Source organism: Macrotis lagotis, chromosome X (assembly GCF_037893015.1).
Source record: "Macrotis lagotis isolate mMagLag1 chromosome X, bilby.v1.9.chrom.fasta, whole genome shotgun sequence".
NCBI classification, from domain to species: Eukaryota; Metazoa; Chordata; class Mammalia; order Peramelemorphia; family Peramelidae; genus Macrotis; species Macrotis lagotis.
The window spans coordinates 218,199,611-218,224,358 of NC_133666.1; the positions used below are offsets into that span (position 1 = coordinate 218,199,611).

A 24,748-nucleotide genomic window follows, 5' to 3' on the forward strand; every position below is an offset into this window, starting at 1 on the left:
TATAACATAACAATTGGAATAAAGAACAAAGCAAAGTTTATTTTCCAGAAGTTTAGAGAATTCATCTTGACCCTAAGGTAGCTTCTATTCGTATAACTGGGGAAGACTAAACACAGAAGCAGCTTTTTTCTATACTAATACTCCATGTAGAGACACTTGAAGAATAGAAGAAATCTACAGTGTGAAGATGGAAGTAACAGTGATTTGGTTTCCCCTTCCAGACTTTAATTGCTTGCATGAGCAGATTGTAAAGTGCATGAGACCTGGAGGGCCTCACCCTCTAAGTGATCTCCTTGTTGACTATAATGGGTAAAAAAAACAAGGAGTGGTCCATTTCCTACCTATAAAGCACTTATTGAGAAGCATTTATATTTCTTTTGTTCCTTTAGGAAATCTGAAGTTCCTCAATCAAACTTAATGGAATCATAAGCAGTAATGGGATTCAAATAAATTAACAACTGGTTCTCTGACCTAATGACTGTTTTAAGTATACAAAACATATACTGACAGGTAGTTTAATATTTCATGCATTTAATACTTCAATAAAACAGGTACTCAAAACTAGATTATGTCATATTACTCATAGTAAGCAAAGGTATCTTTATGGAGTGAAAAGTCACATGACCACAGCAGTCAATGTTGGAATATATGAAGAACTCTTCTAACTTTTTCTTGTACTTCCATGGCTTCTGAAATGGGTAATAAGATAACCCTGGAAATCTATATTTCTATTGGTTTACTGTGTCCCAGCTTCCTATTGGTTTCACCATTCCAGGAGTATCAGTACACTCATAATATGTTAAGGGAATATGGGTGTAACACAAAGTGGAAACAAATTCAGCTTGTCACCTCCTGGTTGTTTAGCACTTTTTCCTCATTATGTTATATGTTTGCTGAAATGACAAAAACAAGAGAATTAAAATGTAGTATTTCATCAAAGGTATAATGTCAATGTTTTTCTCTTATGGATGGAATGAACATTACTATGGGTACTTAGAAAACACCTTGCACAGAGGAACATTTAAAAAGAGTAAGGAATGTAAATTTATGATTTTCACATTGGGCAACTTCCTGGGTACCCACCTTAAAGAGAATCCTGATTACAAGTGCCATTTTAACAACTGGTTCGTTGAACTCAACATAAAATTAGGTATCAGTTCTGCCAAACTGGTGCTAATCAGCTGAATCCCACCACTGTTTATAAGGGAAATCAGTCAATTTCTCTAATGGCCTTTAAATTGCAAATAAACCAGGTCGGAGTTGTCTCTGGAAATCAGAGGTGAGTCATTGATGGAGGAAGAATCTAGCTCTTGAGAAGGAAACAGATCATAAACATATCATAAAAGTGACACATACTTGAATTTAGAAGCTTCTGGTGTTCAGATGCACCTTATGACAAAGATCCATCTTCTTGTATAGCACACATCACCCCTTCTATGGATATCCCCATAGTTTCAAGTTTATGTGGCCCAGAAGAAAAGGAAATTGCATCTGCATTGGTATTTCCTGACCCAAAATGAATGCTAACATTGGAGGTGGTTAGTGTCTTGGTCCACACCTACAGAAAGTGACCAAGTTAGTACTGAACAAAATGTAATATAGAAAATTGCTGAAATTATGTTCTATACATATAGTCTCAGAACTTCTTTTACAAAGGATATCTCTATGAGTGGAGCAGAATAGATATATTTGAAAACAGATATGATATGTCATCTTTTGCAAAGCAAAAGACATCAATAATAGATAAATTTTCTTAAGCTTGCTACTATGTCAAATCACTTCTCTAAATGGACTATTAGGGGCTGTTGTGTGTGGGAGCCTGTAAATTATCTTCACCTAGTGTCCTTGAGCACCAGAGTCTTATCTTACTAAGTGCCACAAGGGTGGGAGTGGATTAGAGACTGGGAAGGTATTTAAGCACTGGTGTTTTGGTGAATAAATGGAGCACTTGGAGATCTTGATGGAGTACTTGTCTTCCTTGACTCCTCCAATGCTCGCCTGGGGAAGATTGAGGGAGTCCAGAAGGGGACTCAACATAAGAATCTAGGAAAGGGACTCAACATTGGACATATGTTCTAATACTGTAAAAAAATGGGCTTCAGATTTCTAATTATATACCAAATCAAAAGTTGGTCCCTTGAGATCATATTCAATAACTTCACTTATATCCCTATTCCAGTCATTTATCACTGCTCCAATGTCTCTGTATAGCATGTACTATTTAAAAATCAATTTACTTGTTTTTTCACCAGATAAATATAGCAACTCTTGCCAAAATGATTACAATTTCTCATATTTAAAACCTTGCTCTAGGAGCAACTAGGTGATGCAGTGGATAGAGCACTGACCCTGGAGACAGGAGGACCTGAGTTCATATCCAGTCTCAGACACTTAATAATTACCTAGCTGTGTGACCTTGGGCAAGCCACTTAACTCCACTGCCCTGCAAAAAAACAAAACTCCTTGCTCTATACCTACAAGTGTCTACTTTTTAAATATATGCATTGGATGTAAACATCAAATAATCCTTTCCTTTGTTAGACAATCTGGAATTTTCTAACTCTTCTTTTGTGATGTGTTTGATTATTAGTTACTAGTTATTCTTTCTGATTCAACTCTTGGGGACTACCAGAAAATACTCCTTAATCAGGTAGCTTAAAGAAAACTCTTCATATTTACCAAGTGCTTCACATCTTCCCAGTTCATTCATCAAACCATTAAAGGATGTAACTTTGTCTTCAGGTCCATTAGATATTCCACCAGTCTTGGTAGGCCCTTAGTTCAATGGCCTCATACCAGTGCTTTCAAGTTTCAATATTTCTGTAGCTTAAACTGCAAAACAACAAATAACAATACTTAATAAACAATAAGAAAGATTATAAGGGACTGTTTTGTGTGTGGGAGTACTATAAACCTTTATCACCTGGTGTCCTCTAGCACCAGAGTGTTGTTTTACTAAGTGCCATGGGAGTGGGAGTGGACCAGGGATTGGGGAGGACATTTAAGCACTTGTATTTGGTTTAATAAATGGAGACCTGGGAGAACTTTAAGGAGAGCTTGCCATTCTTGTCTTCCGCCCCTTCAACATTCACCTGGGGAAGGATAAGCTAGCCAGCAGGAACCTAACACTTCCTGAGCAGCTAGTCTAACAGGATCATGACAAAAGATATGCAACTATATTATAAAATAAGAACATCTTCCTCATTAGCATAAATTTGAGGTACCATGCCATTCTTTAAATTAAATGGTAAACTTCTTCGATGGTATCATTTGGATGTTAGAATAAATTCCAGGTACATAGTTGTAAAGCTTAATATTAAGTAGTGAAATTGGTCTCATTGATTTAAAATTTATTTTAAAATAATTATAATTATTGCACTCCTAAACTATTGGGATTGATTAGTGAAAGCTTAAATGATTTATAATTGTAGTAGTTGTAAGTATAAGTTATTTTAACTATTTTGAGTATCATTTTGCTTCAATATAGACATGAGTAATGATATGAAAGAAGTCTAATATCAAGTCCAAATTTTTGTGACTGTACAAGCTAGTTTAATTTACCCAATAATTTATTTAAGTAGTCATTTGGGCTAATAATAATGTCTTATATTTCAGACACTTGGAATATAAAAATAAGTGAAAAAATTATAGCCTCTCTCTTCCCTAAATCAAAGTATATCACCCATGAATTGTTTGATATTAATTGGTATTTTGATTCCAGGATACTATTTAACTTCTCATTAGATTAGCATCTGATGCAACTATCTTTCTGTCACATGTCTCTATTCAGCCTAAAAATAGAAACAAAACAATACAGTAGATGATTTAGCTAGTAAAACAAAAACTAAAAAAGGGGTCACTCAGAGTGTTTGCTCTCTTTCAGCTACAGGAATTGTAGATGAAACCAGTCCAGATAACAATAAGCCACCAGATTCATTATGAATGCTGCTTTTAAAGATTTAAAATAAATTAACATCTTTTAACACCTCGTACTTGTCTCTAATGGAAATCAGAAAATAATGAGAGATTCCTTACAGTTAAAAAACAAGAATTTCTATCAAACAGTATCAAATGGGGGCGGCTAGGTGGCGCAGTGATAAAGCACCGGCCTTGGAGTCAGGAGTACCTGGGTTCAAATCTGGTCTCAGACACTTAATAATTACCTAGCTGTGTGGCCTTGGGAAAGCCACTTAACCCCATTTGCCTTGCAAAAAAAAAAAGCCTAAAAAAAAAAAACAGTATCAAATGTCCCAAATAATTGCTAATAAAGTATTTGTTAAAAGCTTAAGGGGAGGTAGAGAAATCAGGGAGACATCTGTCATGAAATAATAAAAGAAAAAAATCATTGATTATGGAAAGGTAGGAACTGAAGAAAATAAGAAAGCATTAGAACAAGATAAACAACAATTTTAAAACCTCATTTCAATTCTTTACTACAAAGATGAAAGTAAGAGACAATGGAATACTTGAAAGTACAGAAAAATCTGTTTTCAACTGATTAAATGATAAATTTATCTGAATTAGTTAACAGTTCAAATTATGGATTAAATAAAAAGAATAGAGCATGTATTATAACAAACTAACAAATGTATTTAAAGTTTCTGTCTGCTTCAATAAACACATAGGATTTATTTGTATTAAGTAAAATTAAGAATGAATAATTAATGAAAAGATCAATTCCCCAACACCAAATCAGTGAATCTTAGGGACAAAACTTTCTATAAGCAAATAATCTGAGTTTAGAACAGTAGAATTATCCAAAAATGTGTCATTTTGCTATTGACATTCTTTCTGGGTCACTGTTCTATCAGATGCTGTTCTTCAAACAGCTTTAAAGTCCACTTTAAAATTCTGGATGCAGCTAATTATACAAGTATTGTCCACAGACTATGCCAGTCTATCCTCCTTCATTTCCATTTCCCAATCCTAGTCATTCAATATCATTAAATTAGACACCACCTACTAGCAGCTGGATGGTACAGTGGATAGAGCATTGGATCTGAAGTCAGGAAGACTCATCTTCTGAATTCAAATCTAGCCTCAGATATTTACTGGCTGTGTGACCCTAGGCAAGTCAATGAATCTTGTCTGTCTCAGTCCCTCATCTGCAAAATGTGTTGGAAAAGGAAATAGCAAACAACCCTAGTATCGTTGTCAAGAAAACTCCAAAATGAGTTCACAAAGAATTAGACATGCTTGAAACGACTCAATAATAATGTTTCTACTACTTTCTGTATCCTCATTCCAATTTGGATCAGCCCTATTCCTCCTCAGACCTACTCCAAACTAGTTTATTCCTCTTCTAGTCCATTGCCCATTCCCCTATGCCATTTTGAATACAACCCTTTACTACAAACTCCCCTTAAAAACCTCAGAGTTTTTCTTCCAACGTTCCTTTCACCTCCTTGATTTAACTGAAACATAGCTTTCTTCAGAGGATACCACAACCTGCACATTCATTTCATTCTCCCAATAGCATATATTTGAAATTCTTCTTTTCCTAATCTGTTTTATTCTTATTCACCCAATGAAACCCAACTCAAAGTCCACCTCCTCCAAGCAACCTTCCCTGATTCCTTGATTCTTTCTAATGATATTCCCCACTCACCCAGATCTCTCATAGTGCTCATGTACTTATGTGCACCTTCTTCCCCCAGATCTCCCATATCTTTCATACTGCTTATGTACTTAAGTGTTATTTTGTATGATAGTCATTTCTTTGGGTCATATTTCTCTACCAGACTGAAGGCAGGAACAGTGTCCTAGGTTTTGTATGATTTTATATTTCCTGTAGCAAACTGATCTTAATAATCAGGTATTTGTTGTTCACTTCTTTTAGTTTTGTCTGATATTCTTAACAAAGATAATGAGATAAATGGTTACACAGCTAGTAAGAATCAAATTTGAACTCAGGAAGATTAGTCTTCCTGGCTCCAGCCTCAGTAGTCTATCCACTGAGCCACCTAATTAGTTACCTAATAATCAAGGCTAACAGATGGTATATTCCATGAGGAACACAATTTTGCTATTTGGTCTCATTCCTGAAGGGCAGATATTAAATGCCCTTAATCTTATTTGAGAAGACTTTCTTTGACACAGTTTGCATTTTTCTCTCAGAAGTCTTACATACTCAAATCACTTGTAGGACATAAGCCAGGGAAATCTCTTTAAATATAATGAGGGCCAGCAGTACAATGATCAAAGACAACTCTAAAAGATTTGTGATGGAAAATATCATCCATATCCATATCCAGAGAGAGAACTATGGAGTCTAAATGTATACCAAAGTATAGTATTTTCAATTTTCAAAATTTTTGTGTTTTATTTTTTTTCACCCTCATGGATTTTTTCCCCCTTTTGTTCTGATTCTTTCACAACATAACTAATATAGAAATATGTTTAACTTAGTTTTACATGTATGTTCCTTTATCAGATTATTCACTGTCATAGAGAGGAGGGAGGGAAGGGAAGAAGGTTGATAAATATGGAACTGAAAAATCATACAAAAAATGAATGCTGAAAACTATCTTTACATGTAATTGGAAAAAATAAAGAAAAAAGAGAATTAAAAAATATGATAGGGGTGGCTAGGTGGCGTAGTGGATAAAGCACTGGCCCTGGAGTCAGGAGTACCTGGGTTCAAATCCAGTCTCAGACACTTAATAATTACCTAGCTTTGTAGCCTTGGGCAAGCCACTTAACCCAATTGCCTAGCAAAAACCTAAAAAATAAAAATGATGGTCAGATATGGTAGTATGTGCCTTGCTGTTGCAGGTTGAGATTAGTGGATCACTTGAGTTCAGGGGTTTCTAATTTGTGTGTTAAATCAATGAAGTGTCCACTCCAAGTCTAGCACCAAAATGATGAATCCTCTGAGGTGCACCACCAGGCTGCCTAAGGATAGATAAACTGATGGAGCAGCTTGAACTTCTAAGTCAATCAGCACATTTCTGGCTCAGGTGACATAGCAAGACCTAGGCAAAAAACAAAACAAAACAAAACAAATATGAGGCACAACTGCATTTCTAAAGCACCACCTTCATAGGAAACTAGACTTGCTGTTTCAGCAAGTTATCTATCTAGTGCAGACATGTATGAAATTGGCGAAGCTTCCTAATACAAAAGCAGTTCAAGTCATCTCACAGCCACTTAGCAAAGTGATAAGTACTCTAGTATGATGCATGCACATTTTTTTGTTACTGATCTGATATTATAAAGACATTCCATCAACATTTTTTTCAATGTCCAAACACAGCATTGACTTTTAGCTATTTTCATATAAAGGTTCAAAGAGGAAGTACATACACACTCCCAATTGGGTATAGAAACCTATGGACTCGGTAGAGGCATAACAGAAAGGATTATGGACTATGCAGATTTTTAATTTGGTTGACTTGAATCTGTCTCACAATGAGATGCTCTTAAATTCTAAATGCGAATTTAATGATTAATATACTTATAACCTAAAATTATACATACTTGCATAAATGTAAAATATTGTAAAACATCAGCATAGATAAAGGAAAAAAAAGGAGAGATAAGAGATAAAAGAGAAAGAATCCAACCAGGAGGCTCCAACAAACCTGAAAAATTTGGCTGGGGAAGTCTCTTGATATCACAACACACAGCCTTTAGGGTCTCGATTGGGAAAGTCCCTTCAGCAGAGCATCCTCTCCTAAGGGATGGACTTCCAAAGCCCACTTTCCCAAGGAAGACCTTTTATACTGCTCACACAAAAGTGGCACAGATTCAAGGGTTTACAAGACTAAACTCAGGGATCAATGGTCTTTCTCAACTGAACTCAATAATCTGTGAGTTTTGACCAAAACAACCTCAGATCCTGAGTACAATCACTTTCTCCTGGTGTCTTCTGGTAAACATCCAGGGACTGGCCAAGTCCCCGGGTGTGAACCCCAAAACACATCTCCCTGCCCCAGAACAAGCCCTGGAACATGCTTTGGTTTGGTGTGCTTGGGAAGTTCCTTCTCCTTGGATCATGATGGCTGTTAGGGAAGATCTCTATTTAACCCTTCACCTTTCAAGGGGAAATAGGAGAAGGGAATAAGAAATATGGGGTGGTGGATTACAAAGGGGAAGGAGAATTAAGGGAGTTGATGGTTAGAAGCAAAACAGACTTTTGAAGAGAGGCAGGATAAAAATAGAGAGGGGTAAACAAAAAAATGAAATGGAAGAGGGCTGGAGCAGAATCTATTAGACATTAGCTGAAGTAAAAAGAGCAAAGACAAAGCAAAAACAAAAGTAGACCTAATTTAAAGAAATAATCAGGGAAACTACATTTTTCTAAAAGGTACCATAGACAATGAGGTAATAAACAAAATTTTTTACAATAAGTTTCTTGGATTAAGGGCTCATTTCTCAAATATATAGGAAACTGGATTAAGTTTATAAAAGAACCATTCCTTAATTGATAAATGGTCAAGTAGGGAACTTTCAGAAGAAGAAATCAAGGCTAGACATGAAAAAAAATATTATAAATCACTATTGATTTAAAAATGCAAATTAAAATAACTCTGAGGTTCCACTTCACACTTATCAAAAAGAATAAATGCTGGAGAGGATAAGGGAAAAACAGGTACATTGTCAATTGGACCAGTACTGGTCTCTAACCTGTGGGTGACTGGAATCACACCAAGCAGGTTGGAGACAGAAGTCAGAACACAGACAGTTTAATCAGTTTCAGAATGAGGAAAATAGTGCTTGCGGGTGGAAGTGTGCCCCCCCCCCCTGCTCCTAAGGAGGAGGAGGGTTTAAATTGCTGGGGCAAAGGCAAAGTTTATATACAAATTAGGCTGGACCAAGGCATAATCATTTTTCAATCTTGAAAAATGGTGTTCTTTTTTTCCTGCACTACCCAGAAGAGGGTTCCATACAGCATTGTTCAGTTTCTGTCATAAGTTTAAAGGGAAACTTTTACAATGTCAGAAGCCCTGGTTGTCTTGCAGATGAAGGAGGAGGATGTCCTCAAATTCCTCACTGCAGGGACCCATTTGGGTGGCATCCATTTGGACTTCCAGATAGAACAGTATATCTACAAAAGGAAGAGTGACAGTATCTATATCATTAATTTGAAGGGAACTTGGGAAAAGCTTCTGCTGGCAGCTTGTGCCATTGTTGCCATTGAAAGGCCAGCTGATGTTAGTGTCATCTCATTTAGGAACACTGGTCAGAGAGCTGTTCTAAAATTTACTGCTCCCACTGGTGCCACACCTATTGCTGGACACTTCACCCCGAGCACCTTCACTAACCAGATCCAGGCAACTTTCAAGGAGTCTCACCTCTTGGTGGTCACTGATCCTCATGCAGAGCATTGTATGTTAACCTTCCAACCATTGCACTGTGCTACACAAACTCCCCACTTCACTATGTGGACATTGCCATTCCATGTAACAACAAGGAAGCTCACTTGGTGGGTCTGATGTGGTGGAGGCTGGCCCGAGAAGTCCTGTGGATGCGTGATACCATCTCTCATGAACACTTGTGGGAGGTCATGCCTGATCTTTACTTCTACAGAGATCCAGAGGAGATTGAAAAGGAAGAGCAGGCCACAGCTGAGAAAGCAGTGACAAAGGAGGAATTTCAGAGTGAATGGACTGCACCTGCCCCAGAATTCACTGCTGCTCAGCCAGATGTGGCTGATTGGTCTGAGGGCATCCAGGTGCCATCTGTGCCCATTCAGCAGTTCCCTACTGAAGATTGGAGTACTCAGCTGGCTACTAAGGACTGTTCTGCATCTCCTACTGCTCAAGCTACTGAATGGGTAGGAACTACCACAGAATGGTCCTAAATTTTACCTAGATGCTCTAATAGTGTTGGAAAAATGCTGATGGAAAATAAACATTGGTTTCTTAAAAAAAAAAAAAAAAGGTGTTCTTGTGTCCTGTGGGAACATTTCTTAAATTGATTGTTTCAAGCCTTGGGGGTCATTATTATTTTGTAGGGTAAAGAACCAAAGTTCTGTTACTGGAACAAAAGTAAAAGGAACAGGGATTGTGAGCATGTCAGGGACTTGATGGATGTTGGCTCTCAGGTCCTTAGGAAATAGGGAAAGCTAAAATTATAAATCCCCCAGGGAACATCTTGTGCTGGTCAAACCACTTTTCCAGTGGGTGAGATTATCCAGACTGCGAAAGAGTATTGTTATTACAAGCTTGGGCAGAGCCTACTTGTTGGGTCTTTGTTCTAGGAAAGAGTGTGTCTACAAAATATTTTGACAATACTTATGAACCACTGGTGGAATAGTGAACATTCTGGAGAACTATGTCCAAAGAACTATAAAATTGTATATACTCTTTAATCCAGCATGATCACTACTAGGTCTTTATCTCAAAGATACAGGACCTTTATGTACAAAAATATTTATAGCAACTTTTTTGTTGTGGTAAAGAATCAGGAATCAAGGGAATGCTCATCATTTGGGAATGGGTAAACAAATTGTGGCATATGACTGTGATGGAGTACAGTGGGAATGGTTTCAGAAAAAAATATGGGAAGATGTAAATAAAATGATGCAAAGTGAAGTGAGAAGAACTGGGAGGTAACAGCAATGTTGCAATGATGATCAACCTGAAAGACCTGGCTATTCTGATCAACAAAATGATTTTAAGATAATTTCAAAAGGCTTGAGATGAATAAATGCTATTCTCCTCTGCAGAAAAGAACTGAAGAACTTGGGGCATCTAGGTGGTGTAGTGAATAAAGCACTGGCCTTAGAGTCAGGAGGACCTGAGTTCAAATATGACCTCAGACACTTAATAATTATGGACTGTGTGACCTTGGGCAAGTCACTTTACCTTACTGCCTTGCAAAAACAAACAAACAAACAAAAAAGAATTGAAGAATTCTGAGAGCAAATTGAACTATAATTTTCTAGCTTTCTTTGTTGTTTTGAGGGTTGGGGCAGATATGATTATTATGGAAATGTTTTGTATGATTTCATATATATAGTTGATACCATTTTGCTTGCTTTTTCAGTGAATGAGGAAAGAACAGGAGGGAGGGAAAGAATTTACTTTTACTTAAATTTTATTTAAAAAATAAATAAAACAAAACAAGTCATCTTGAGCTGTTCCTAAGCTATCACTGTTGGCCCTGTGCTTTACAATTGAGGGAGTACTCTAAACTGGAGGTTATAAAGCAAAGGGAGAATGTCTAGTTGATGTTAAAAAAAATACCTAAGACAATCTGTCCATAATTGAAAGCCCTCTTCTTAACATAAAATTTAGTATTTAAAAGAGTCTTCGGCATAATCTAGTCCAGGGATTCTTAACTTTTATTTTTGGTAAGGCAATGGGGTTAAGTGACTTGCCCAAGGTCTCATAGCTAAGTAAGTATTAAGTGTCTGGGGCCAGCTTTGAACTCAGATCCTCCTGACTCCAGGGCTGGTGTTCTATCCACTGCACCACTAGCTGCCCCCAGTTCTTAACATTTTGTATGTGTTGTGGACACTTTTTTTTAGTTTGGGGAGGTCCATGGAGCACTTTTTTAGAATAATGATTTTTTTTAATTTTGTTTTTGTTTTTGTTTTGTTTTGTTTTTTCCCCAAGGCAATGGGTCACATAGCTAGGTAATTATTAAATGTCTGAGGCTAGATTTGAATTCAGATCCTCTTGACTATAGGATTAGTGCTCTATCCACTGCTCCACCTAGTTGCCCAATAATGTTTTTTTTAATTAATACTTGGGGGGGTAGAGCCAAGATAGCAGCATGGAGGTGGGAATTCCCAGAAGCTCTCTTCCAAACACTCTACCTTAAAATGATGATTCTAACCAAATTCTAGAGAAGCAGAACCCACAGAAAGACCAAGTGAAACAATTTACCAACCCACAAAAACTTGGAAGATCTGCTGGAAGGGTTTGTTCCAACTGTTGGAAGGGGTAACAGTGAAACCAGGGTCTCCATGGCAAAGTAAATGAGCTCCAGATTTCCAGGAACAGTCCCTGGGTGCCTGGGTTCATGGCATTGGGAGCAATTTCCAGACCTCCCATCCTATGGACCATCAAGGACATTTTGGAAGGTCAGCAAGAAAACTCTGCCAGAGTGAGCATGAAGCTCAGTGCAGTTCAGGCCTCAGTGCAGCCCAGACCTGGGAGACAGAAGTGGACCTGCAGAGTCACCCAACAAGGAGCTGCCCAGCAGATACTTCCAGAAAATTCATTCCCTGGATGATAAGGGGGTGAGTCTCTTCACTATCCTTGGGAAAGTATTCTTGTGCTTTGTCCACATTCAGAGCCTGGTCGCAGTCTGGGCCCTGATATTGCCATAGCAGAGCAGGCATCCTCCTCACAGCTCTGGAGTAGGGGGGGTGTACTTGTGGTCATCCACAGATCAGAGCACAGGCAAGAGAGCAGTCAGAGCCTCCCATAAGACCTTGAAGGAACTGAGGTCCCTGTCGGGGGGATGGTGGTCCCAAAACACTCAAATGTTTTGGAAAACCCAGACATAGACTGGGGAAATGAGTAAACAGAAAAAAAAATCTGACCATAGATAATCACTTTGGTCCCATGGAGAATCAAAACACACACTCAGAAGATGACAAAGTCAAAGCTTCTGTATCCAAAGCCTCCAAGAAAAATAGGAGTTGGGCACAGGCTAAGGAAGAGCTCATAAAAGATTTTGAAAATCAAGTAAGGGAGGTAGAGGAAAAATTAGGAAGAGAAATGAGAGTGATGCAGGAAAAACATGAAAACCAAGTTAGTAGCGTAGTGAAGGAGATACAGAAAAATGTTAAAGAAAACAACATGTTAAAAATTAGTCTAGGTTAAATGGAAAAAGCAGTCCAAAAGGTCCATGAGGAGAAGAATGCCTTAAAAACAGAATTAACCAGATGGAAAAGGAGATGGAAAAGTTCTCTGAAGAGAACAACTCCTTCAAATGTAGAATAGAGCTAAACAAAGCCAATGACTTTGTGAGAAATCAAGAAACAATAAAACAGGGGCAGCTAGGTGGATAGAGCACTGGCCCTGGAGTCAGGAGGACCTGAGTTCAAACCTGACTTCAGACACTTCATAATTACCTAGCTGTGTGACCTTGGGCAAGTCACTTAACCCCATTGCCTTAAAAAATTTTTTTTAAAGAAACAATAAAACAAGATCAAAAGAGTGAAAAATTAGAAGAAAATGTGAAATATCCTAGAGAGATAATTTAAAAATTATTGGGTGCCTAAAAGTAATGACCAGGAAGAGTACTGACTTCATTTTTAAGGAATTTCTTGGGGCAGCTAGGTGGCACAGTGAATACAGCACTGACCCTGGAGTCAGGAGGATCTGAGTTCAAATCCATCCTCAGACACTTAAAAGAAGAATTTCTCCAGGAAAGTTGCCCTGATATCCTAAAAGCAGAGAGTAAAATATAAATAAAAGTAATCCACCAATCATCTCCTGAAAAAGATTCCCCCCAAAAAAAATCTCCCAAAGGAATATTATAGCCAAATTCCAGAACTCCCAAGACAAAGAGAAAATATAAGAAGTCAGAAAGAAACAATTCAAATATAGAGGTGCTACAGTCAGGATTACACAGGACTTAGCAGCGCCTACATTAAGGGCTCATAGGGCTTGGAATATGATTTTCCAGAAGGCAAAAGAGCTTGGAATGCAAGCAAGAATCAACTACCCAGCAAAATTGAACATCCTCTTCCAGGGGAAAAGATAGACATTCAATGAAAAAGGGGAATTTCAAATTTTCCTAATGAAATAACCAGAGCTAAACAGAAAGTTTGATCTTCAAGTTCAGGACTCAGGTGAAGCACAGAGAGGGAGGATAGGGAGGACAAATTGTGAGGTATTTAATGATGTTGCACTATGTGTATTCCTGAATGGGAAGATGATACTGATAATACTCAAATGAACCTTCTTATTTATTAAAGTAGTTAAAAGGAGCATATGTAGACAAGGCACAGGAGATAGCAGAATATAAAGGTATAATATATTGTAAAGATGGGGTTAATGGACAAAAAGGAATGTACTAGGAGAAAGAGAAAGGAGAGATAGAATAGGCTAAGATATTTTACAGAAAAAAGTCAAGAAAAAAGCTTTTGCAATGGATTAGAAGGGGGAGAAGGTGAGGGGGGAATGAGTGAGGCTTCAGAGGAAAGAACATACATACTCAGAGAGGAAAGAACATACATACTCAATATGGCATAGAAATCTATTTTATTATAGAGATAAAAAAGAAGAGAAAAGGAATGGGAGAAAGTGGACGGGGGAGGGGATGGAGGTGATAGAGGAGAGGGAAGATGGGGTGGAGGATAATCAGATGCAACACACTTTGGTTTGGGGATTTTTTTTTGCATGTCAATGGGGTTGGGTCACTTGGCTGCTGCATAGCACACTTTTGAGAAGGGACAAAGTGAAAGGGGAGAGAGAGAGAGAATAGAATGGGAGTGAGGCGGAATAGATGGAGGGAAATGCAGTTAGCAATAGAAACTGTGGGAAAAAATATTGAAGCAACTTCTCTGATGGACTTATGATAAACACTCCCATTTATTCTATTCTCTCTCTCCTTTCACTTTGTCCCTTCTCAAAAGTGTGCTATGCAGTTCATCCCAGAGACAGAACTGATGCTATCTGAACACAGACTGAAGTACAATTTTTTTCTTTTTCCTCTCACTTTATTTTTGTGAGGTTTTTCTATCTTTGTGTGTGTGTGTGTGTGTGTGTGTGTAGGGGATTATGCTTACTTTTATAACTAGATTATTTTAGTAATGTGCAAATAGATAAATTTTTTAAAATATGACAAACTTAGGGGAAAAATTAATCTTGAAGAAAATGCTAAATTTTAAAAGTAAAGATATACTTTTCTCACCTAAGTTCAATGGTCTTCTGAAATCTATGCATGGATCCTAAGTTCAGAACACCTGATCTAATTAAGTTCTATAATTTTCCAAAAGAGAAGAATTGACTCCAAAAAAGTTAAATGATTTTCCCACCATCGTACAAGAAGAGAGCAGTAGAGCCAGGATTAGCGTCCAAATAGTCTGACTCTAGATGCAGTTTTATTTTTGTTTTTTTTTACAAATCACACTCTCTTTCATCCAGGCAGAGGGTTTGAATTGTCCTTATTCCTCAGATTCCCTTTTTGTGACTTTTCCTCTCCAAGACTATCTTTGATTTCTTGGCATGATTTGATGTTCCTAAATCTATATTAAAAATTGGGAGATGAGGGGTGGCTAGGTGGTGCAGTAGATAGAGTACCAGCCCTAGCTGTGTGGCCTTGGGCAAGCCACTTAACCCCATTTGCCTTACAAAAATCTAAAAAAAAAAATTGGAGATGCTTTTGTTCTGTTTCTTCTTTCACAATATGCCTAATCTGGAAACATGTTCAACATGACTGTACATGTATAACCTAAAATAGATTACTTACTGTCATGAGGAAGGGGGAGTAAAGGGAAGAAGGTAGGAAAATGTGGAACTCAAACTCTTACACAAAGTGAATATTGAAAATTAGCTTTATATGTAACTGAAAAAATATATATTTTTTAAATTGGGGGTTGTAGGATGTGAGTACAAAATCCTTAGGATCCTTAAGGATACTCCTGAACTTCTCACTTTGGAAAAAGAAGCACTGAGGTATATTATTTTCTTAGATGTTTTAAGGAGATTTTAGTAGAAGTCAACAGAATCCAAATTCTTAAAATTTCTCCTAAAAGAAACAGATAATATAAATATAAATGTTCTGACAAAAATAACAATTTATATTTGTGTAAAATATAAGGTTTATAAAGGAACAAGGATAAGCCAAATATTCTGCTGAACAGAGAAGATCGAGGAAGCAGAGAAGTCCTACACCAAAACTGAAAAGACAATCTTATCAGGGGCTTCAATGAACTTATAACAATGATTTTCACATCACAGAGAAGAGTAGATGTGATTGAACAAAATGTCCTTAGCACTGTAGTTTTTTTTTTCACCTTGGCTTATGTTTTTCTTGTCCCACAAAGTATAAATTTCATTCTATGTATAGACATGTCTCTGTTAAACAGAGAACTTTCTGAAATCCAGGGATTAGGTTTATTTCTATCCCTTTCTGGCTTAATACATACTGAAAGAGTCAACCAGATTCCGTATATATGTGCTCTGGCTTGAATGGTAAGTGTTGGAATTCGTTTAAGAAAGCACTGAAAGCTTTATACTTGGAGAGAATCAAAAGAGTCAACCAGATTCCGTATATATGTGCTCTGGCTTGAATGGTAAGTGTTGGAATTCGTTTAAGAAAGCACTGAAAGCTTTATACTTGGAGAGAATCAATAGGTAAAGATTCAGGTAAATCATAGTAAGAATGATTTTTATGAATGAAGAGATCAAAGTAACAATAGCTTCATTAGAGGACTGGGAAAAATTTCTCTTTAGAGTTAACTTGGGTTAATCAAGAGCTGAATACCTGAGTTAAAGATTAGGAGTAATATGTTAATATATTGAATTTGTATCATAAAAAAAGATCCATGTTTTGTTTTCTTTTCCAATAATTGTATTACAACATTGAGTGAAATACAAAACATTCAAACTATATAAAAAGTGTGCATATGGTATATACTTTATATGCACATGTGAGGATACAGTATATATATATATATATATATGTAAATATAAATATGTAAAATAACTCATATTTTTAAAATCTTAAAGCATGTACATTCCTTGTAACAAATCAGCTACCCTATGGAGAAGGAAATTTAAGAACCCTAGGGGAAAGAATGCTTTCCCTTAACTTTACTTAAGCAATATTATTCCCAGTTTTCAGATGAGGAAATTGAGACTCAGAAATCATGGGTTATTTTCCTAGGGTCAGGATTTAAACTCAGTTCTGACACCAAGACGACTGGCCTTTGTAATATTTTTCTTATTGTTCAGTTGTTTTTAGTCATGTCCCGCTCCTCTTGACCTCATTTGGGATTTTCTTAGCAAAAATAATCAAAACCCATCTCTACAGATCATTTACCTTTCATTTAACTTATATATGTATATAAAATTTATATAATCAAAATTATTTGATTAACACTTTACTGTCAAGCAGTTAAGTTAAAGAAAAATAAATGAAAAAAATCCAGGTCTCATATTTTCCTTCCTTCCTCCCACCTTTTAAAAAATCATAGGGGGCAGCTAGGTGGCACAGTGGATAGAGCACCGGCCTTGGAGTAAGGATTACCTAAATTCAAATTCGACCTCAGACACTTAATAATTACCTAGCTGGGGTGGCTAGGTGGCACAGTGGATAGAGCACAGGCCCTGGAGTCAGGAGCACCTGGGTTCAAATCCAACCTCAGACACTTAATAATTACCTAGCTGTGTGGCCTTGGGCAAGCCACTTAACCCCATTTGCCTTGGGGAAAAAACCTAAAAAAAATCACAAAGCCTTAAGATTACAAACATTATTAAGCCCATTATCAAGAGTGAAGCCTCTTTACAACAACTCCAGAAAGTGATCATCCAATTTTCACTTGAAGAAGTTCAGTGACAGGGAAATCACAAGACAGTCTTTTCAAGACAGGGTCCTCAGTGGCTTCTCTGTAGCTTCCATCCATGGGTCTGAATTCTCTCCTGTGGGACTAAGGTGAATGAACTGAATCTCTCTCTTACATGACCACTCTAAAAAATTTGATAGAGATCATATTGTCACTCCCTCAACCTTTCTTTTCCCAGACTAAAATATTTCCTATTGCTGTTCTTCATCTCCTCCTCCCCCCTTCCTCCTCCTCCTCCTCCTTCTCTTCCTTTTCCTCTGCCCTCTTCTTATCAATTTCACAACATCTGGCTTCTCATCATCATGGCTCCTCTCATCTGAACCTACGCCAACTTTTCAGTGTCTTTCATAAGATGAAGAACTCAGAACTTAACAATTCTCTATAAATGACTGGACCAGGGCAGAGATCACTGAACATTTTGAGTTAAATAATAATAAGGGTAATAATAATGAGTTTCTTTTGGTAGCAGGATCCTCTATGAGGGAAGAAGCTGCTCATGCCTTGAAGGATCATGTAGATATTCAAGAAGCCTTGGGAAAAAAAAAATCTTTCAATTGGGTCAAAGGAAAAAAGAGAAAAGAACTGGTGGTTGATGATTTCCTACTAAGAAATCCCAAGGCAGTTATTTATTGAACTTAAATTCATAATAAAGAGGTCTTCTATTCTCCTGAGACACATATAAAGGACATGATGAATAACCTCCCAAGATTTGTCAAAATTGATAACCATTCCTCTTCTAGTGATTGATTTTAGAACAAATGATACTGCCAGGAGAAACTAGGAGACCATTACTAGGATTATGAAATCTCAGGCAAGAAATCAAAAGTCTCAGGGGGTGCTGATGATGTTTCCATTACTGCTATAATTAAAGGCAGACCCTTTAGAAGAGGAAAAACAGATCTGGAAAATGAATAATCGGTTAAGAAGATGATATCTGCTGTGATCCAAAACAACTCTGAATAACTTGTGGTTAAAAAAAAAACTTCCCAAAGAAGAGCTGACTACTGTGGTAATGTTTTTCATGACTACACATTTTTAGCCTGTATCAAATAACTTGCTTTCTCATTGAGGGGGACTGGAGTGGGAGGAATGGAGAATTTGGAACTCAAAGTTTTAAAAGTGAATGCTGAAACTTATTTTTGCATGTAGCTGAGGGGAAAATTAAAAAAAAATAAAGAAGATAAAATCTACTAATGAAACATATCTTATCTTCTTAGCAGAGAGGTCATGGCTTATTCTCATGGAATGGGTCCTATGTTGATAGACATATCTTCTTTGCTGCAAGGAGGTATTCTGATGGGAGGGAAAGTACTCAGAAGCAGTGACTTTTTTAAAAAATATTTTTTTTTAAAAAAAAAGATGATGGCTGAGAATAAGATTTTTATTTCTGAACTTACTGTTAAAAATATTGGAATGACAGGTTCATAGACAGAAATATACTGTACTCAACCTGGGCTGTAAAAAAGAAATATGGATATTGATGTGTTTGCCTAGAGTTTTGTACATCTAATAAAGAATCTCACCAACTACAAAAAAATAAAGGAAAGGGGAAAAAGAGAAAAAGCTACTTTTCTCTCCTTTCCTCTCCTAATATCTTTCTCTCCCAACCCCCTCTTGCTGTATCCTATAATATATATATATATATATATATATATATATATATATATATATGTATGTATGTATTCCAAGATAGATATCATAGGAAGTAATAAAACTTATGCTCTCAGTTCACTAAATAAAAGATGGGCTAAAACTGAGATGAACTTAAGATCCTAAGACAAGGGGAGAAATACGATTACAAAAACATCATTGAAATTTGGTAAGAGAGGACTAATTTAATTAAAAATGAAAAATAAGGGAAGAATTACAGTAACTACTAACATAATCTACTCATTAGAAGAATTTTTGGAACTACAAGAGGAAGCACAGTAGAGCTCAAGTGAAGAAGAAATTAGATCATTGTATCATGGTGTTGTGGGAGAGTTTGGTTTTTCCTGTGATGAATCACAAATAGACAAAGGAATGCACGTGTAAAAAGAAAAAAAAGATTTATTGAGAAGTTGTTACAAGACAAGGAAAGTGATAGAGAAAGTTAAGATTTTAGAGGCCATGTAGGTTTTAGATATTGCAGAATAACCAGGCAGGCCAGCTGCTAGATTAATTTGCTTATAGGAGGTCTGAAGGAAAGAGTTTAACATTGGCCAGAGTCTCCAGAAATGTCCCCTCAAGGTCCATGGGAAAAGGGGAGTTTGGGGAATTGTCCAAGTCCTGAATTGGAGTTTGCCTTTTGGGGAATAATCTGGGGATTGTGTATTGGAGAATTTGTTTCTGGTCAGGGTGGCTGTGGTCTTTGTCCTCTATCTTGGCCCTACCAGTGAGAACATGGCCATAATCAAACTGAAGGTCAAGGGAAAGTGTTTTTTAACACAACAGAGGGTTATGAGGATCAATAAGATTACTGGATTTTTAATAGTGCAAAAGGTTACAAAATTTGTTTCCTATCAGAATATTCCCTATGCCCATAATTCCCTGCATCAATGGAAGTATATTACAGATCATTTGGATAGGAAGGAAAGAATTTGAGAAACAGCTCAGAAACCTGGCATGATGATATAAAATAGTAGTAATAAAGTTAAATAAGCTGTTATATTACTTCTGGTGGCATGCCAAAGAGTCCAGAAGTTCCCACTGAAAAAAAGATTTGTGAAATAAAATTCCCAGAAGTGAACAATTTATGTTCTAATATGCAGATCTCTACACCTCTCATTTCCATTGTTTGGCTCATCTCAATGTGCACAGTGAAGGGAGCTCTATAGTTGCTGTTGTTGATGTTTAGTCATTTTTTAGTCATGTTCAACCATTTTGGGGTTTTCTTGGCAAGAAAGAGGTATAATTTACCATTTCTTTCTCCAGCTCATTTTCCAGATGAGGAAAAAGGTTAAGAGACCTGTCCAGGGTCATGCAGCCAGTCAGTGTCCGAGGCCAGCCAGATCTGAACTCAGGAAGAGGAGTCTTCCTGACCTCAGTCCCCACCCCACTCCCTTCACTTTGCCATTTAACTGTCCAAAGTGTGCTGAATCCAAAGCATATGGGGGAATAAGAGGAAATTACTCCCATCATTCCTTGATACATTGTCAAATTAAAAATTTTTTATTTGCTCCATTAGACCCTGGAGACACTTTCCACTCTTCCCCTCCTCTATCTTCTTCCCCGTGCTTCCTACAACTATGATCATTATTTCAGAAAAATCTCAGCTGTGACTCACTTCACTTCCAATTCCTATTCACTTCCTACTCTCAATTCCATTCTTCTCCTCCATCTCCTCTTTTCCTCTCCTTTCCATTTCTCCTTCTTTTCTTACTCTTTTCCCTTCCTCACTCATTTCTCCCTTGTCCCAACCTCAGAAGTTTGGAACTTTCAACAATTGTTCCTACACTAACCTTCCTGATAATTTTTTTGGTTTGTTTTTGCAAGACAATGAGGTTAAATGACTTGCCCAAGGTCACACAGCTAGGTAATTATTAAGTGCTTCTCCCCCCCTCCCCAAAACTTTTTCAACCAAAAAGTCCTTCCTAATTCACTAGGCCCCTTTGGAAGGTAGCCTGTTAATTTATGTCTTTCTGGGTTTTTCTGAAATTCACCTGCTCATGGTTTCTTTTAGAACAATAGTATTCTCTCACATTCACATACCACAATTTGTTGAGCCTCAATTGATGAACATTTCCTCAGTTGTATAGATAAGAGGAGAACCAAAAGAAAGAAGTTAATCTATTATATGTACTCAAGTTCTATAAATTTAAAGAAACCAGCATATGAACCAATTAAGGCTGCTTTGTTCCAAATGTCTCATAGTGTGCATGCTGCAGAATCCACACATAGCTGAAAGTATTACTTATGTAAACACACCCACTGGCATCCCATGGGAATTCAATTATCCAAACATCTGGTGGAATTCTTACTTTCTAAAGCAGAACAACTAATAAATATTTGACTAGCTATATTAATTTCATTTTCCAAAATGTAGAGGAAGTCACAAGAGAAATAAGGTGTTATTTTAGATCTGATTCTGATGAAGAAAAAGAAACTGATTAGTAAAGTAGAAAATGATAGGAAAATAGGGATTAGAGGATAACTACAACCCTGGGAGGTAGAAACTATTATCCTCATTTTACAGATAAAACTGAGGCTGAGAGTGGTTAAGTAACTTGAACAGGGTTACAAAGCTAGCAAGTATCTGCTAGGGTGGCATCTAAACTCAGGTGTTACTGATTCTATTCACTGTGCCCACCAACTTGTTCTTTTTTTTTTAGGTTTTTGCAAGGCAAATGGGGTTAAGTGGCTTGCCCAAGGCCACACAGCTAGGTACTTATTAAGTGTCTGAGACCGGATTTGAACCCAGGTACTCCTGACTCCAAGGCCGGTGCTTTATCCACTATGCCACCTAGCCGCCCCAACTTGTTCTTTATGATCAATGGAACATGATAGAATATAATTAAAATACAGAATTATTCAACTCATTATGTCAGTTTTTTGCTACCATGGAAACTAATTTTTGGACTGAAAAAAGATAAAATAAAATCAATTAATAGACAGTTGAAACCCAAGGAGCAAGGAGGTAATAAGAGAAAAGCTAGCCTCCTGCACTGGGCTTGGACAAACACATCCCAGAGTGCTGAAATTGTTGTCAGATGATACTTCTGCATAATGTCAGTGATATTTGAAAAATCTCCTGGGCAAATGGAAGAAGTACTATAGGAGAAGTCTGAAGAAAAGAAAATGTTTTACTTATTTTCAAAATAGGGGAAGAGCAGAGAATTTTTCAACATAGATTTGTGGATTTGACTTTGATTACTGGTAAAATTTCTGAACCTGATTCTTACCAATAGCTGTTTGGTAGAAAGGATGGCAATATTGGAAATAATCATTCTGTCCTAGAATTTGTGAGAAAGGAATAGAAAATCCTAAATTCTGTGACACGTACCCTAGATTTTTGAAGAACAGAATTTATAAGGTTCAGAGGAAGAATAGGAAGGGCTAAGATTGTGCAAAGGAAGTTAACTCAAGAAATATGAGAAAGAATTCAGAATGAAAATCTGATGGCATAAAGAGGAATAAAATGACTGAAAAGAAACATGGAAGTTGTCAAAAGAAATCAATATGAACAAAGAATTTACATCTCTACTTATAACTGCATTAGATAATCTCTAAAGGTTCTTTGATCTTGCAGTACCACTACTGGGTCTATATCCTGAAGGAATCATAAAAAGGGTAAAAATCCCACAAGAACAAAAATTTTCATGGCTGTTCTTATTATAGTGGCAAAAAAATTGGAAATTGAGGGGATGCTCATAAATTGGGGAATGGCCTATGTATGTGATGGAACACTATTGTTCTATAGGAAATCATGAGGGACAGGATTTCAGAAAAGCCTGGAAAGACTTGCATGAACTGATGCTGAGTGAAATGAGCAGAACTACAACATTATATACATTAACAGCATGATGTGATGATGAGCCAAGATGGATGTGTTCATTTCAGCAGGACAATAATCAAAGACAATTTTAAAAGACTTGTTTTGGAAAATGCCATCCATATCCAGAGAAGGAACTGTGAAGTTTAAATGCAGACCAAAGCTTATTCTCGTTCCTTTTTAAAAGTTGTTCTACGTATTATATAATTTTTTTTCTCCCCAATGTTTTCTTTCTTCTGTTTGGATCTGATTCTTCTCTCACAACATGTTCAATATCAATCTATGTTTAGCATGGTTATTAATACAAAACCTATACCAGATTGCTTTCTGTCAAGGGGAGGGGGGAGGGAGAAAAATTGTAAACTCAAAACATTGCAAAAAAAAAAAGATTGGTAAAAACTACTGTGGCATGTGGTTGGAAAAAACAAAATATTTTTTAAAAAATTCAATGTCTTCCTTAAAGGATTTCTAATTTGTTATGGATCTTGAAATTCTAACTCTTGGGTTCCTTCCCCTTGAACTCTAATTGCTTTAGATTTATTTTGCATCTTCTCACATCAATTAATGCTATCTCTCCCCGCCCCCCCCCCCCCCAGAATGAAACCTGAGGGTAGGTACTATTTAGTCTTAATATCCAACACCTTAATTTTACAAGAAACAGAAGCTCAAAGAAAGGAAATGACTTAACTAAGATCACACAAGCATCATCAGGGTTGAGATTTGAACCTAGCTCCTGAGTCTCCAATTCCAGTGGCAGGATAGGTTTCTTTTTAAATCATCTCACTAAACTTTTTGTGGAATTTTTCAAAACAATACGGATAAAATATGATAGAATTCTAAATATGATATTTCTGTGTATAGTTGGGGTGGAGAGAAGGGAGTTTTACACAGAAGTTGAGAAATTTGAGATCCTGGGCCAACAAAAGAAAGATTTAGTTTCTATTTCTATTTAAAAGTCCCAGGGCCTTATTCCTAATCTTTATTTTTTTCTGTATAAGTCCCAACCTAACCGATATCACTATCCATAAAATGGCCACATGTTTCATCATTTGTTCCCTAATATAGGCACAGTTCCAACTTCCCCAGGATCTGAGGGGAAGAAGCAGAAAACTAATTGGCATTTGAACCAAAATGGGTTGGGGGGAGGTGGGAGAAAAGGGGGAGCCTCTGCATGAAAAGGGGAGGAGAGGAGAAACTTCTTCAAGAAGCAGGCTTTAGGGGCGGCTAGATGGCGCAGTGGAGTCAGGAGTACCTGAGTTCAAATCCAACCTCAGACATTTACCTAGCTGTGTGGCCTTGGGCAAGCTACTTAACCCTATTGCCTTGCAAAAAAAATAAAAAAACAAAAAAACATAAAAAAAAGCAGGCTATAGCATCAAGTTTTGGAAGTAATAGTAAGCTACGGACATATTGCAAAAACAAAATATTCTTAATATATTATTTATATATTATATAAATATGTTATAAATATATTGTAAATTTATATATAGTTTAATATTGGCGGTAAGTCTTCAAATATATTAATTATTAAATATATTAATATATTTCTATAATATATAATAGTTATAACTATTTTAGTTTGAAATCATATTTAAAGGTAAATTTTAAAAAATACACACTCACACACACACACACCCCTAGAACATCAAGCCCAGATTTGCCCTTTTCCAGAATGAAATGTGTTTCGACGACTCTCTATTTCAAATGATGATATGTGGATGACTGGGGTCGGAATAATTTAATCACTTGTACAGTTACTTGTCATCGCACCTTACCGAGATCCTTGAAGGCTCACCTGGATG

At 36.8% G+C, this 24,748-nt stretch overlaps 1 long non-coding RNA gene across 2 annotated transcripts; it reads right to left on the reverse strand.

Annotated features, from left to right (window-relative positions):
* On the reverse strand, positions 1 to 24,707 carry LOC141502756 (uncharacterized). 2 transcript variants are annotated; one of them, XR_012472632.1, is made up of 4 exons: positions 24,582 to 24,707; positions 2,680 to 2,832; positions 1,084 to 1,309; positions 1 to 893 (listed from the first exon to the last, which is right to left on the reverse strand). It is a non-coding gene; the product is annotated as an uncharacterized LOC141502756 (long non-coding RNA). The 2 variants fall into 2 exon arrangements; XR_012472633.1 differs by lacking the exon at positions 24,582 to 24,707 and adding an exon at positions 6,671 to 6,968.
* Between the last annotated feature and the right edge of the window lie 41 nt (positions 24,708 to 24,748).